At 42.0% G+C, this 13,151-nt stretch overlaps 1 protein-coding gene and 1 non-coding gene across 4 annotated transcripts in view; one reads left to right on the top strand and one right to left on the bottom strand.

The window, feature by feature from the left end:
* Nucleotides 1-13,151, bottom strand: part of LOC101680262 (translation initiation factor IF-2-like) — a 42,381-nt gene that overhangs the window by 2,574 nt on the left and 26,656 nt on the right. Inside the window, exon 4 of one of the 3 annotated variants that reach the window (XM_045082335.1) lies at nt 1,949-3,007. The exons of the other annotated variants lie outside the window; for them this stretch is intronic. The gene's annotated coding sequence lies outside the window, so the exon portion shown is untranslated. Of the gene's footprint in view, nt 1-1,948; nt 3,008-13,151 lie in introns of those variants that run through there. 3 annotated transcript variants of the gene reach the window in all.
* On the top strand, nt 6,014-6,151 carry LOC123392829. Its single transcript, XR_006607513.1, has one exon. It is a non-coding gene; the product is annotated as a U4 spliceosomal RNA (small nuclear RNA).

Raw genomic sequence — 13,151 nt, 5'->3', positions numbered from 1 at the left:
GTTGAGGCAGGTGAATGGAACCAGCAAAGAAGGTTTCAAGGGACATTGTTTGAGCATCAAGGAGCAAGGCAAGCGCAGAGGCGTTATCACAGATCACTCAGCTATGACCAGAGAGAGGACCTCCTGTTGCCCACACCAAACTGGCCTATGCATGTTGTTTCCGTGTGGGCAGCCAGTGGAAGGAGCACTCCATTAGCATCAGTAACTCACTGGATGCTTGCCTACCCATACCGTATGATTTCAACATGAACCTGCTCACTTACTCCGGGTGACAGATACCTACATCATGCCCCAGGACAAAATCTATAAGCCCAAAGCAAGTAATGAGACCCTGGACTCAGTGGTGTGGTAACAAGAAAGCTCTGGACATCTGCCCTAGGTGGTTGAAGGAGAAAAAGAAAAGTGGGAGCTGAACTGAATGAGCTCAAACCTTTCTGAGATGGGACAGTGGTTAATGACACTGTGGGCTCTACATGAAGGGGACGATCTGGACAGCACTCTGGCAGATCTCACAATGCTACTCACCAGCCTATCAACTTTTAAGGGCTACCCTCTACCTCTAGGGTAAATTCCAAATTTCTCAGCCTGGTGTATCAGGATAGGCGAACTTCTGCTGCAGGAACAAAAAAACCCCCAAATCCTAATGGCTTCACACAACAAAAGTTTATTTCTTGGTCATGGTACTTATCCCTTGCATGTGCCCCCCACAATCCCTCAAGAAGCTAGACTGATTGAGAAGCCACCATCCTACAGCTGCACCACTTGGAACAAATGACCTCCCAGTCACTGTGGCAAGGCAGGAAGGCTAAGGGAGAACGTGCCCTTTTTTTTTTTTTAAGATTTTATTATTTTTTTAAGATTTTATGTATTTATTTGACAGAGAGTGAGATCACAAGTAGGCAGAGAGGCAGGCAGACAGAGGGGAAGGAGACTCCCTGGAGCCCAATGCGGGGTTCTATCCAAGGACCCTGAGATCATGACCTGAGCCAAATGCAGACACTTAACTGACTGAACCACCCAGGCACCCCAAGATTATTTTTATTCACAAGTAGACAGAGCAGCAGCCAGAGGGAGAAGAAGAAGCAGGTTCCCCGCTGAGCAAGGAGCCCGATGTGGGGCTTGATACCAGGACCCTGGGATCATGACCCAAACCCAAGGCAGCTGCTTAACTGAGTGAGACACCCAGGCACCCCAGAACTTGCTTTTTTAAATACTTTAGTCCAGAACTGCCATGTGTGACTTCCATTTACAGCCCACTGGTAAACCTAGTCACGTGGTTCTCTTCAAGTGCAAGAAGACCTGGAGATGTTGGGGTGGAATTTTCTCTCAGCTTCCCAGCACGTCCTTGAAGCATGCAGCCCCATACCTTTGCTTAGTATGAAGGTTCCTGAATATAAAATGCCGCTTTCCCTGCTTCCCCATCTGCCAACATTCTACTTCTCCTTTTCAGCCCAGCTCAAATGCTACCTTCTCCATTCCTGATCCCTCAGGAATACAGTTAATTGACCCTTCTCAGTTCTGCCACATCTATTTTTATATACTTCCCTTAGCACTTAGGGTCCGTGGGACGGACTTCCTGGCATGTTTTGCAGCGCCTGGTACATTATGGGCACAAGACAAATATTGGTTGAATAAATGCTTTTTATTTAGAACTTTTCAGACAATAATTTAATTGTATGTCTTTCTCCACACCCATCCACCCACTCACAATAGGCTGTGAACTCTAGTTGATACAGACTAAACTTAACTTTTTAAAATTTTTTATATGTTTTTTAAAGATTTTATTTATTTCAGAGAGAGAGAGAGAGTGAACACTAGAGAGAAAGAGCAAACATGAGGGGGCAGGGAGAGGGAGAGGGAGAAGCAGGCTCCCCCCCTGAGCAGGGAGCCCATTGTGGGGCTCTGTCCCAGGACTCTGGGATTGTGACCTAGAGGCAGACATTTAACCGACTGAGCCACCCAGGCGCCACAGAGACTAAACTTAATTTATCTCCACTCCCCCGTTACCTACCAACACTGGGAATGTTTCCAGCAAATTTTTTGGAGAGAATTGACCAATTTGTCCTATACTTAATTTTGAATAATGAATTTAAAAATAATTGCAAATAGGTCTTTTAAAAAATGAGCATCTGCTATGTGTATGCTATCCTTCAATTTAAAAAGTTACTCTAAAAAACGAACACTGGGGTTGCCTAGGTGGCTCAGTCTGTTGGGGGTCTGAATGACTCTTGGTTTCAACTCAGGTCATAATCTCATCATGGTTGTGGGATGAGCCCTGAGTCCGGCTCTGAGCTCAGTATAGAGTCAACTTCAGATTCTTTCTCCCTCTGCCTCCCCTCTGATCTCCCCGTGATCTCTCTTTCTCTCTATAAAAGAAATAAACAAAATCTTTAAAAAATAAAAAACAAACAACAGTGATGAGCAAAAAAAGGAAGTATTCAGAGAGTAAATTGCACAAACACTTCCAGATAGACACTTCCAGAAGGTTCGATCATTGTAACAGCATCTGTAGACAACAGCACTGAAGTCCCTTTGGGATCAGTAACATTGCCTGGAGCCAGCTAAGGCAAAAGGGAACCCAAGTGTAGAAACATGCTTGTCTCAGGATCAGGTGCAATCAGGTACCTGAGTGCTGGGGGAGCATGCACATCCCTCTTTCCTTCTTTCGTCTCTGCTTCTCTTTGAGCATATACTTCATTATTCTCACTCCCTAAAAATCAGCTTTTTCTCCTTCTCAGCCACTGGAACCATCAAGCAACAGCTAGCTATCTACTGGCCAACTCCTTTCCAGAAGGCAGGGGCTCCATCCAATTTCAAGACCCTGGGGAAGGGCTCTGATTGGCCCAGCGTGATCACGTGCCCAGCTGGCCCAATCGCGACTGCAGCAGGGTGGAGAGTTTCCCCCACCATCCCCCCATCCCGGGGCTATATCTCACCCTGACCTTCTACATAGACTTACCAAACACCCGAAAACCGGGCCTGGGAAGAAAAAGCTGTTGCTGCCCACCTAAAATCAGGAAAAGGGAGAAGCATTCTTGAGAAATTTGTTTCACGGAGAGATAACATAATAAATATAAATGTATAGTCTGAAAAGAATGAGTGAAAAGGACACATGATTGAGGAAGGAACTACAATGGTAGGAACCACTTAGAGTTGCTGTTATCCCCCAAATCTCTTGTGAAATACCTCTCTGGCCCCCCAGTTCCGTTGCTTCAGGTCTTAACTTACCATCTTAGGTCTGAACTGTTGCAACAGCTTAACTGTGCTCAGTGCCTCCTGATCATTCACCACACCAGCTTCCAAATGCTCTTTCTTTAAATGACTTGGGATCCTGTCATTTCCCTGCTTAAAACCCTTCGGTGGCCCCCATCACCTTCCAGACCTCCTAGCACAGACTTCAAGGCCTTCCCTGGTCTAGCACCAGCTTCATCCCACTCCCCTTCCCTAGACACCATCACTCCTCCCAGCTCAGTGCGTTCCTATCTTCTCAAGCATTTACTCTCTCTCTCTGGTCCCTCTGCTCAGGGTGCCCTTCTCCTCCCATTACTTCTGCCTGGTGATGCTACTTACCCTCAGGGTCCAGTTAAATGTCTTCCCTCCCTCTGTGATGGCTCCACGTTGTGTCTCTTTTTTAGCTCTGGAGACATCTGTCTCCTCCACTCTGTACTTTCAAAGCGCTAACCATGTCTCATTTATCTTCAAATCCCCAGTTCCAAGCCTAGAGCCTGAGTCATAGTAGAAATCAACCCATGCACATAGAAAGATGTAAGGAGAGAAGGAGGGAGAAGGGAAGGGAAGAGAAGGAAGGGAAGAGAAAGGGCTAGAGGAAGGACAGCGGGAAGGAGAGTGGAATGGAAGGAGGAAGGGAGGAGGGAAGGATTCGGGTCTTGTTTTCTCCTCTATGACCTTGTTTTCTCCTCTGTGACCAGATCAGCCATTCTGCACACTTGGACAGGTTAGGGCCCTTCTCTGAGACTCCATTTCCTCCTTTATAAAATCACATCTATTCTACCTAACTCATGGGCTTATTGGAGATCAAGTAAGAAAAGAATGGAGAGGCACTTCATTTCTATGCAAACGTTCATTCATTATTATTAATTGGCTGTCGTGTAGTATTTATTCTCCTAACTACCTAAAGACTGCAGTGTTAGTGGACCAACTTTGTTGGTCAAGGCTCCCTTGCAGGGGTAGGAGTCAGGGTTAGTGAGGTAGATTTGGTTATGTTTATCAGTGACTTATTGCCAGAATCTTGTGAATCAAGCGGTTCTGACACTGTGAGTCACTAGGATCACAATGTAACAAGTGAGTTAATTTGATGCCAGTATTCTATTTAGGATCACGTTCATACTTATTAAATCTTGGGTCCTGATTTTAATGAAAAACAAGGAATAGCCATAGCCACTGACCATTACTAATGATTTAACTCGAACAAATCTCTACCTACTTCTCACTCAAGATTCTGGATCAGTTTAGTTGGAAAGTGGCTTGAGCTGGATGCTGCAATGAGAGATGATGAAAAACTGCTTCGGTTTGCAACTACTTATCCATGGGAATCAGGATTTTCTCAATACTGTGCAACCAGAATAGAAGGCAGGAGGAAATTAGAAGCTGCACAGATGGAAGGCTCCAGCTGTCATGCTGCAGTTGTCTAGTAGACCAGGTGGGGCCCGATGGTGTGGTAGGAAATAGAACAATGTGGGACAAATGTTGGATGGTAGTGTGGCAAGGGTTCTCTTAGGTGGGAGTGAAGAGATACTTGAGTGCTAGTACAGTCCCTTCCCGCCCCTGCTACCCCAAAGCCATGGCTTGAGCACCTGTGGCCTGGCTGGTTCCTAACTCCCTGGGGACTATACTGGCCATTGAACTTGAGCTTGCCTCTGTGAGTACCCAGGAGCAGCAGAAAGCCAAGTCTTCTCACTTGTATCCTTGTCACATGCTGTCTTCTGCATTGCTAATTTGCTGTAGTCAACCGAAGTAAAGCCTGTCCAAGTCATCATTCTCACCCATCTCTATACTCCCTCTAAACTTCACGATCTGGCCTGACTCCACCAGATACCTTTTGTCTGTCTTCCCAGATACTTCCCACCCCACACCTCTGGGAATTGTTCTTGCCACCCCCTCCATTCATGGGAACACCATGGAAAAAACAGGATCAGCCATTCTGCACACACCTTGGACTCTGGCCATGATTAACCTAGAATTAGGCCCTTCCTCTTGGATAGGACAACCTCAGCTTCTGGACCAATCAAACCCTTCCTCCAGAATTTTTGGAACAGGGTCTGGCCTCTATCTGGATAACTGAACTTGGGTGTGTAAAACCAGAAACTATGAATGTGCACGTGTTCTATGGTGTTGACTGGAAAATGAAGAAAGCTGGTCTGTGACGTGATAGAGCAGTGAGATTCGAGATGAAGACAGAATACTGCCAGAACTTTAGATTCTGAACTATGTTTCTCCTGCATCTCAGTGGCATTTCTGTGCTAGAATTCCATGAGATTGCCCTGAATGCCCAAAATAAATCTCCAAATCTTGCTAAGCTAAGCCAAGTTTTCTATTAGTTGCAGACAAAGAAGTCTCATGTATATACATTGAGAAACTCCAATTTCAGTTTTCTTCCCTCAAAACTTCCTCATTTCCTCACTAACTAGCTTTATAATTAGCCAGTTTAACAAATTTGAATTTATGCAAATGAAATATCTATCAGTCAATTTGGATGCTTCTGACTTCAGGCTTGCATGCTTATGGTCACACGATGGTCCTTTTTTAGTATGAAAAAAATTTTTTAAATCACTTAAAAATAGAAAGAGTAGTATAATGACTCCAACCTACTCATCACCCAGCACTCACAGCTATCACTACATAGTCACTCTGAATCATCTACACATTCACATGTATTTCCCCTCCCCTCAGATTATCCTGAGGCAAGTCCTCGACAAGGCATTATTTCTTCTGTAAAATATTTCCGCACATATCTTTAAAAGATACAAACTCTTTTTTAAAAAAGTAGTCTCCTAGCTTTGCACAGTGGCAGTATTGTAGCCAATGAGGTTTATCCGAGGTGCAATTATTGCTAATTGATTATTGCTAATAAAAAAGTATTCTCCACACTATCACAATCACAGCTGAAAATATTGACAGTCATTTCCTAGTGCCACCAAATTTGCAAAAAAGGTCCTTTTCCTGATTGTCTTGAAAATGTGTCATTTTGCTAATTTATATTATTTTTAGTGATTATAGCAAGGAAATGTATATTATTCTCTAAAGATAAAAGGCATAACATATTCATACTGATAATTTCAATTGAAGTGGAGAACTGTAGTTTTCATTCAACCTCACCAATCCTAATCTGTATTCATATGTCAAATTTCTCAGTTCTCAAGGATACCAACATACTTATTTTTAATCCCATAACATGTATATCTTTCCATCTTTGGATATATCCTTCTAGGGGATATATCTCTTTAGGGATACAGAGTCAACTGATAGTGATTTATAGTCACTCAAAGTCATTCTGTGTGGTTATGTCATCCACTGAATGCACAAGTAGGATCATTTTTGTTTCATTTTACTTTAAATTTCTAAGGATTTTTAATTTAATTTTGTTATAATTATATAAAAACTTACATGGCTCCTGAGTTAGATCTACAAAACAATGTATATTTTTTTAAAGATTTTTTTTTTAAATTTGACACAGAGAGAGAGAGATCACAAGCAGGCAGAGGCAGGCAGAGAGAGGAGGGGGAAGCAGGCTCCCCCCCGAGCAGAGAGACCGATGCGGGGCTCGATCCCAGGACCCCGAGATCATGACCCGAGCCGAAGGCAGCAGCCCAACCCACTGAGCCACCCAGGTGCCCTTGTATATTTTTTTAAAGTCTGGGTTCTACCTTATCCTTTCCTCTCTAATCACTCTCTCTGCCATAATAGTGTCATATTAAATTTTTATAGCTTCTTCTTTTATTTGTAGTTAAATGATTACATACTCTATACTTTATTTTCTTAAATTTCTTTTTACTTAAAAATATATCCTGGACATCACACCATAGTCATAGAGAATTTTTTTATTCCTTGGTACAGCTCCATAACACTCCATTTGGGGATTGTACTATAGTTCATTCTATTAGTCTTTTATTTCTTTCTTTAAAATATATATATATATATATATATATATATATATACTTTTTAATTCTTTTTAATTCTTAAGTTATCTCTACACCCAACTTGGGGCTCAAACTCACAACCCTGAGATCAAGAGTCTAATGTTCCTCCAACTAAGCCAGCCAGGTGCCCTCAATTAGTCTCCTATTGATGGACATTTGGGTTGTTTCCAGTCTCTTGCAACTATAAACAGAGCTGCATGGATAGCCTAGTACAAACATCTTTTTGCATTTTTTGTCAGGGTATCTCTGTGATAGATTTCTAGAAGTGGGATTGCTATATTGCAGCTCACCTATCAGAATGACTAAAATTAAGAGAGAAAAAATGTCATACTGAATGCTGATGAGAATGGGAAGCAACTGGAACTTTTCTACATTACTAACGGGAGTACGAAATGGTAAGGCCACCTTGAAAAACAGTTTGGTAGTCCCTTTGGAAATTCAGTATACATTTACAATACAACCTAGCAATCCCTTTCTTATATATTGACTCAAGAGAAATGAAAACTTATATTCACACAGAACTTGTCAGTACCTGAACATTTATAGGGGCTTTATTCATAATTGCCAAGGACTGGTAGCAACTCAAGTGTCTTTCACCTCGTGGGTAAGTTGGGATACATCTCTACAGTCCAATGCCACCCAGCAATAAAAGGAATAGACTACTGGTTCACCACAACATCGACGAATTTCAAATGTATTAATTTAAGACAAAGGAGCCAGATCTAAAAAGCTACAAACCCCATGATTCTATTTATATGACAGTCTCTAAAAGGCCATACTAGAGGGGCAGAAAATAGATCAGCAATTGCCAGGGGCTGAGGTGAGGGGATAGTTCGACCACTACGGGGCACCACAAAGGAATTTCTGAGGTTGAAGGAACTGCTGCGCATCTTGTCTGTGGTGGTAGTCATACAACTGTATGTGTCTGACAAAACTCACATAATTGTACACTATAAAGAGTTAATTTTATATGTAAATTAGACCTCAATAAACTGAGGTTAAAAAATGAATACATGCACAGGTAATTTTGCTAATTGGTGCCAAAATCCCCTCTATGGTAGAATGACTAATGGCTCCCACACATATTTCGGTCCTAATTCCAGTAATCTGTGGATGTTACCTTATAAGGCAAACAGGATTTCGCAGACATATTAAGAATCTTGAGATAAAGAGAGTATCCTGGCTTATGCAGGTAAACCCTAAATGCAATCCTAAGTGTCCTCACAAAAAAAAAAAAAAAAAAAAAAAAAAAAAACAGGCAGAGGGACGTTTCACCATGGCGAAGGCCGTGTGAAGACAGAGCAGAGATTTGCTAGATTGCTGGCCTTAACGATGGAGGAAGGAGCGATGTGCCAAGGAATTCAAGGAATGAAACTCTGGAAGGTGGAAAAGACACGGAAACAGAATCTCCGCTGGACCCTCCAGAGGGAGTGGAGCTCTGTCAACACCTTGGTTTCAGCCCAGTGAGATGTCTGACCCCCAGAACTTTAAAAGGATAGTCTGTGTTGTTATAAGTCACCACGTTTGTGATTATTTGTTACCATGACAGCTAAAGACTAATACCCTCCATGGTGATTATACTATTTGTAGTCCCACCAATAGTGCAGGGATGGGGGTGCCTGTGTGGCTCAGTGGGTTAAGCCTCTGCCTTCGGCACAGGTCATGATCTCAGGGTCCTGGGATTGAGCCCCACATCGAGCTCTCTGCTCCAGGGGGAGCCTGCTTCCTCCTCTCTCTCTGCCTACTTCTGATCTCTGTCAAATAAATAAATAAATAAATATTTTTTTAAAAAGGGCAGGGATGTCCTTTATTTAACAATGAGGAAAATTTTCCCAGAGGCCCCAGAGCAGCCATGCCAGGACATCTCATTGTCCAGAATTGTGTCACATGGTCTTTCCTAAACCAATCACTGGCAAGAATGATCGAACTTCCTCCTACCCCTTGGCATAAGGCTGCAGCATTCTCTCCTGAGCCACACAGTTGCCTACTTCTGACCAACACCAGGGTTCTGCCCTCAAGGAAGGAGAGGGCTATAGCTTTGGGTTGGCCAACCAATGGTACCTACCTCAAAAATCATTTGCAGAAGGGCAGCTGGTTGGTTCAGTCAGTAGTGAATATGACTCTTGAGATTAGGGTTGTGAGTTCCAGCCTAATGTTGGGTGTAGAGACTACTTAAAAATAAAATCTTAAAAAAAAATTTTTTTTTAAGATTTTATTTATTTATTTGACAGAGAGAAATCACAAGTAGGCAGAGAGGCAGGCAGAGAGAGAGAGAGGAGGAAGCAGGCTCCCTGCTGAGCAGAGAGCCCGATGCAGGGCTCGATGCAGGGCTCGATCCCAGGACCCTGAGATCACAACCTGAAAGCCGAAACCAAGAGTTGGATGCTTAACCAACTGAGCCACCCAAGCGCCCCCATTTTGTAAGAATTTAAAAATCTAACTGGAGTAGATTCTCTGAGAGGCCATTAGCTGCACCTGATGCCCTGGCCCAACCAGGGTTTTCCTCTTTTTGACACCAAATGGCTTTGCCTTCCTCTCTCCTCTTTTTTCAGAAGGGGCAGGGCCCAGCTGAACTCCGGTTGTGAGTCACCAAGGTTATATAAGGCCCTGTGAACAGAGCCTGTCTTCCAGAAAAATGTCCTACGTGCAATACGAACTCAAGTCCTATTAAGGGAATCTTCTGTTTTCTTCCTGTTTTAGCTTTTCTCTGATATAGTATCCTAGACTTTCAGAGCTGCAAATGCCCTTAGAGGTAGTAGTAGTAGTAGTAATAATAATAACAATAAGAAGAAGAAGAATTGCAATTACAACAGCTACCAGTTATCAAGCATTTATTATGTTTTAAGCACTTTGTATTTATGATCACATTTAATCCTCAGGTCTTCTTGGTGAATTATCATCCCCATCTGATAGATTTTGAAACCCAGGAAAAGAAAGGGTGAATTATTCGAAGCTAATGCTGGCACCAGGGTTCAAACTGAGATCTGTAAAGACTCCAAAGTTTTTTCTCTCAAACTCACAAAGTCCAAAGCTGTCTGAGTGTTCATTTAGAGTCAAAGGGTGGAGAAAAGGGAGGCACTGGGAGGCACAGGCATCTTGTTCAGTTAATATGACCCAGGCTCACATTAACTTTTCTCACACTACCACAGGAACCAGTATTTACCAATCATCATGTAACGGAGTTTAATAAGAGAAACGGTGTTTGGGTTTTTTTTTTTTTTTTTTTTTTTTTTCAAAATGAGAGTAACTATGATTGTCACATTGATCCAACATCATTGGAGGGTAAAAAAAAAGTGCCTTACAGTTTATAAAACACTTTCAAATACTTTGTCTCATATGATCCTTGCTACAGATCTCTGGAGGAGGAAAATATGATTATTCTACTTCACAGAGGAGGAAATTAAGAGCCCCCAAAGGTTATATTACTTGCCTGAAGTCTCCAAGATCATTCAGTGTTAGAGCCAGAATCAAAATTTGGGGCTTGTTCCTTGGGAGGGAACTTGCTGGCAATGAGGGTCTGACATTTTCCTATGAATTTTAGGCTCTTCTTTTCAAGTATAAAAACATTAAGATTTTGATTGGCTGAGGTGATTATTTTTTTTAGCTGAGATTTTTACACTGCATAAATCAACTTGATGAGAAATGACATCTTTAAAATCTCAAGTCTTCCCATCCTTCATTTTTTTATGCCTCTGAGTAGAATCTAATGTTTTTTTGTTTTTGTTTTTGTTTTTTTCTTAATAGAGACCATTTGCACTTTTGCTGAGTTTTTCCTTTACAAACTGCCTTGGTAGCTGATTTGAATAGCATCTTCAATTCTGTTACACTTTTTTTTATTAATTATTTTTATTGACATATAATGTATTATTTGCCCCAGGGGTACAGGTCTGAGAATCTTCAGGCTTATACACTTCACAACACTCACCATTTCACATACCCTCCCCAGTGTCCATAACCCAACCACCCTCTCCATACCCCCCTCCCCCCAGCAACCCTCAATTTGTTTTGTGAGATTAAGAGTGTCTTATGGTTTGTCTCCCTCCCGATCCCTTCTTGTTTCATTTTTTCCTTCCCGGCTCTCCAAACCCCAGACTCTGCCTCTCAAATTCCTCATATCAGGGAGATCATATGATAATTGTCTTTCTCCGACTGACTTATTTCACTCAGCATAATGCCCTCTAGTTTCAGGGCACCTGGATGGCTCAGTGGGTTAAAGCCTCTGCTTTCAGCTTGGGTCATGATCCCAGGACCCTGGGATCGAGCCCGGAATCCAACTCTCTGCTCAGTGGGGAGCCTGCTTTAATCCTCTCTCTCTGCCTGCCTCTCTGCCTACTTGTGAACTCTGTCTGTCAAATAAATAAATAAAATCTTTAAAAAAATACCCTCTAGTTTCATCCATGTCATTGCAAATGGCAAGATTTCATTTCTTTTGATGGCTGCATAGTATTCCTATCTATCTATCTATATCTATCTATCTATCTATCTATCTACCACATCTTCTTATCCATTCATCTTTTGATAGACATCTAGGTTCTTTCCATAGTTTGGCTACTGTGGACAGTGCTGCTATAAACATTCAGGTGCATGTGCCCCTTCGGATCACCACATTTGTATCTTTAAGGTAAATACCCAGTAGTGTGATTGCTGGGTTGTAGAGTAGCTCTATTCTCAACTTTTTGAGGAACCTCCATGCTGTTTTCCGGAGTGGTTGCACCAGCTTGCATTCCCACCAACAGTGTAGGAGGGTTCCCCTTTCTCCACATCCTTGCCAGCATCTGTCATTTCCTGACTTGTTAATTTTAGCCATTCTGACTGGAGTGAAGTGGTATCTCATTGTGGTTTTGATTTGTATTTCCCTGATGCTGAGTGATGTGGAGCACTTTTTCACATGTCTATTGGCCATCTGGATGTCTTCTTTGCAGAAATGTCTGTTCATGTTCTCTGTCCATTTCTTGATTGGATTATTTGTTCTTTGGGTGTTGAGTTTGATCAGTTCTTTATAGATTTTGGATACTAGCCCTTTATCTGATATGTCATTTGCAAATATCTTCTCCCATTCTGTCAGTTGTCTTTTGGTTTTGTTGACTCTTTCCTTTGCTGTGTAAAAACCTTTGATCTTGATGAAGTCCCAATAGTTGATTTTTGACCTTTCTTCCATTGTCTTCGGTGATGTTTCTAGGAAGAACTTGCTACAGCTGAGGATGAAGAGATTATTGCCTGTATTCTAAAGGATTTTGATTGATTCCTGTCTCACATTGAGGTCTTTCATCCATTATTAGTCTAGTTTTGTGTGTGGTGTAAGGAAATGGTTCAGTTTCATTTTTTTGCATGTAGCTGTCCAATTTTCCCAACAGCATTTGTTGAAGAGACTGTCTTTTTTCCATTGGACATTCTTTCCTGCTTTGTTGAAGATTAGTTGACCAGAGAGTTGAGAGTCTGTTTCTGGGCGCTCTATTCTGTTCCATTGATCTATATGTTTCTGTGTCATATTATGCTTTCTTCTAGTTGATTTTTATTACATGATTTTTATTTCCATTTAGTAACTTGATACTTGGTTGAACATGCTTGTTTATTTTTTTTTAAAGATTTTATTTATTTATTTGACAGAGAGAGATCACAAGTAGGCAGAGAGGCAGGCAGAGAGAGAGAGAGGAGGAAGCAGGCTCCCTGCTGAGCAGAGAGCCTGATGCAGGACTCGATCCCCGGACGCGAGATCATGACCTGAGCCGAAGGCAGCGGCTTAACCCACCGAGCCACCCAGGTGCCCCAACATTCTTGTTTCTAAGAGCTTTTCTTGATCTCTACTTCTAAGGATAGAATTATTCCAAATGCAAATTATTAAAAAACCAAAAAACAAAAAACCCAAAACCTGTTCTCCTGATTCCACCATGAACACTCCTTTTATCACATGACACTGCATTTTTCCAGAGCCCTGCATTTTCCAGATGACTAAATGGCTCCTTTAAGTGCCAAAATATTTAGAAATATAACTGC

Source organism: Mustela putorius, unplaced genomic scaffold, assembly GCF_011764305.1.
Source record: "Mustela putorius furo isolate JIRA1106 unplaced genomic scaffold, ASM1176430v1.1 tig00000596_pilon_pilon_pilon, whole genome shotgun sequence".
In the NCBI taxonomy this organism is placed as follows: Eukaryota; Metazoa; Chordata; class Mammalia; order Carnivora; family Mustelidae; genus Mustela; species Mustela putorius.
Note: the sequence above shows the minus strand (reverse complement) of the source record. Positions and strands in the feature narration are given on the sequence as shown.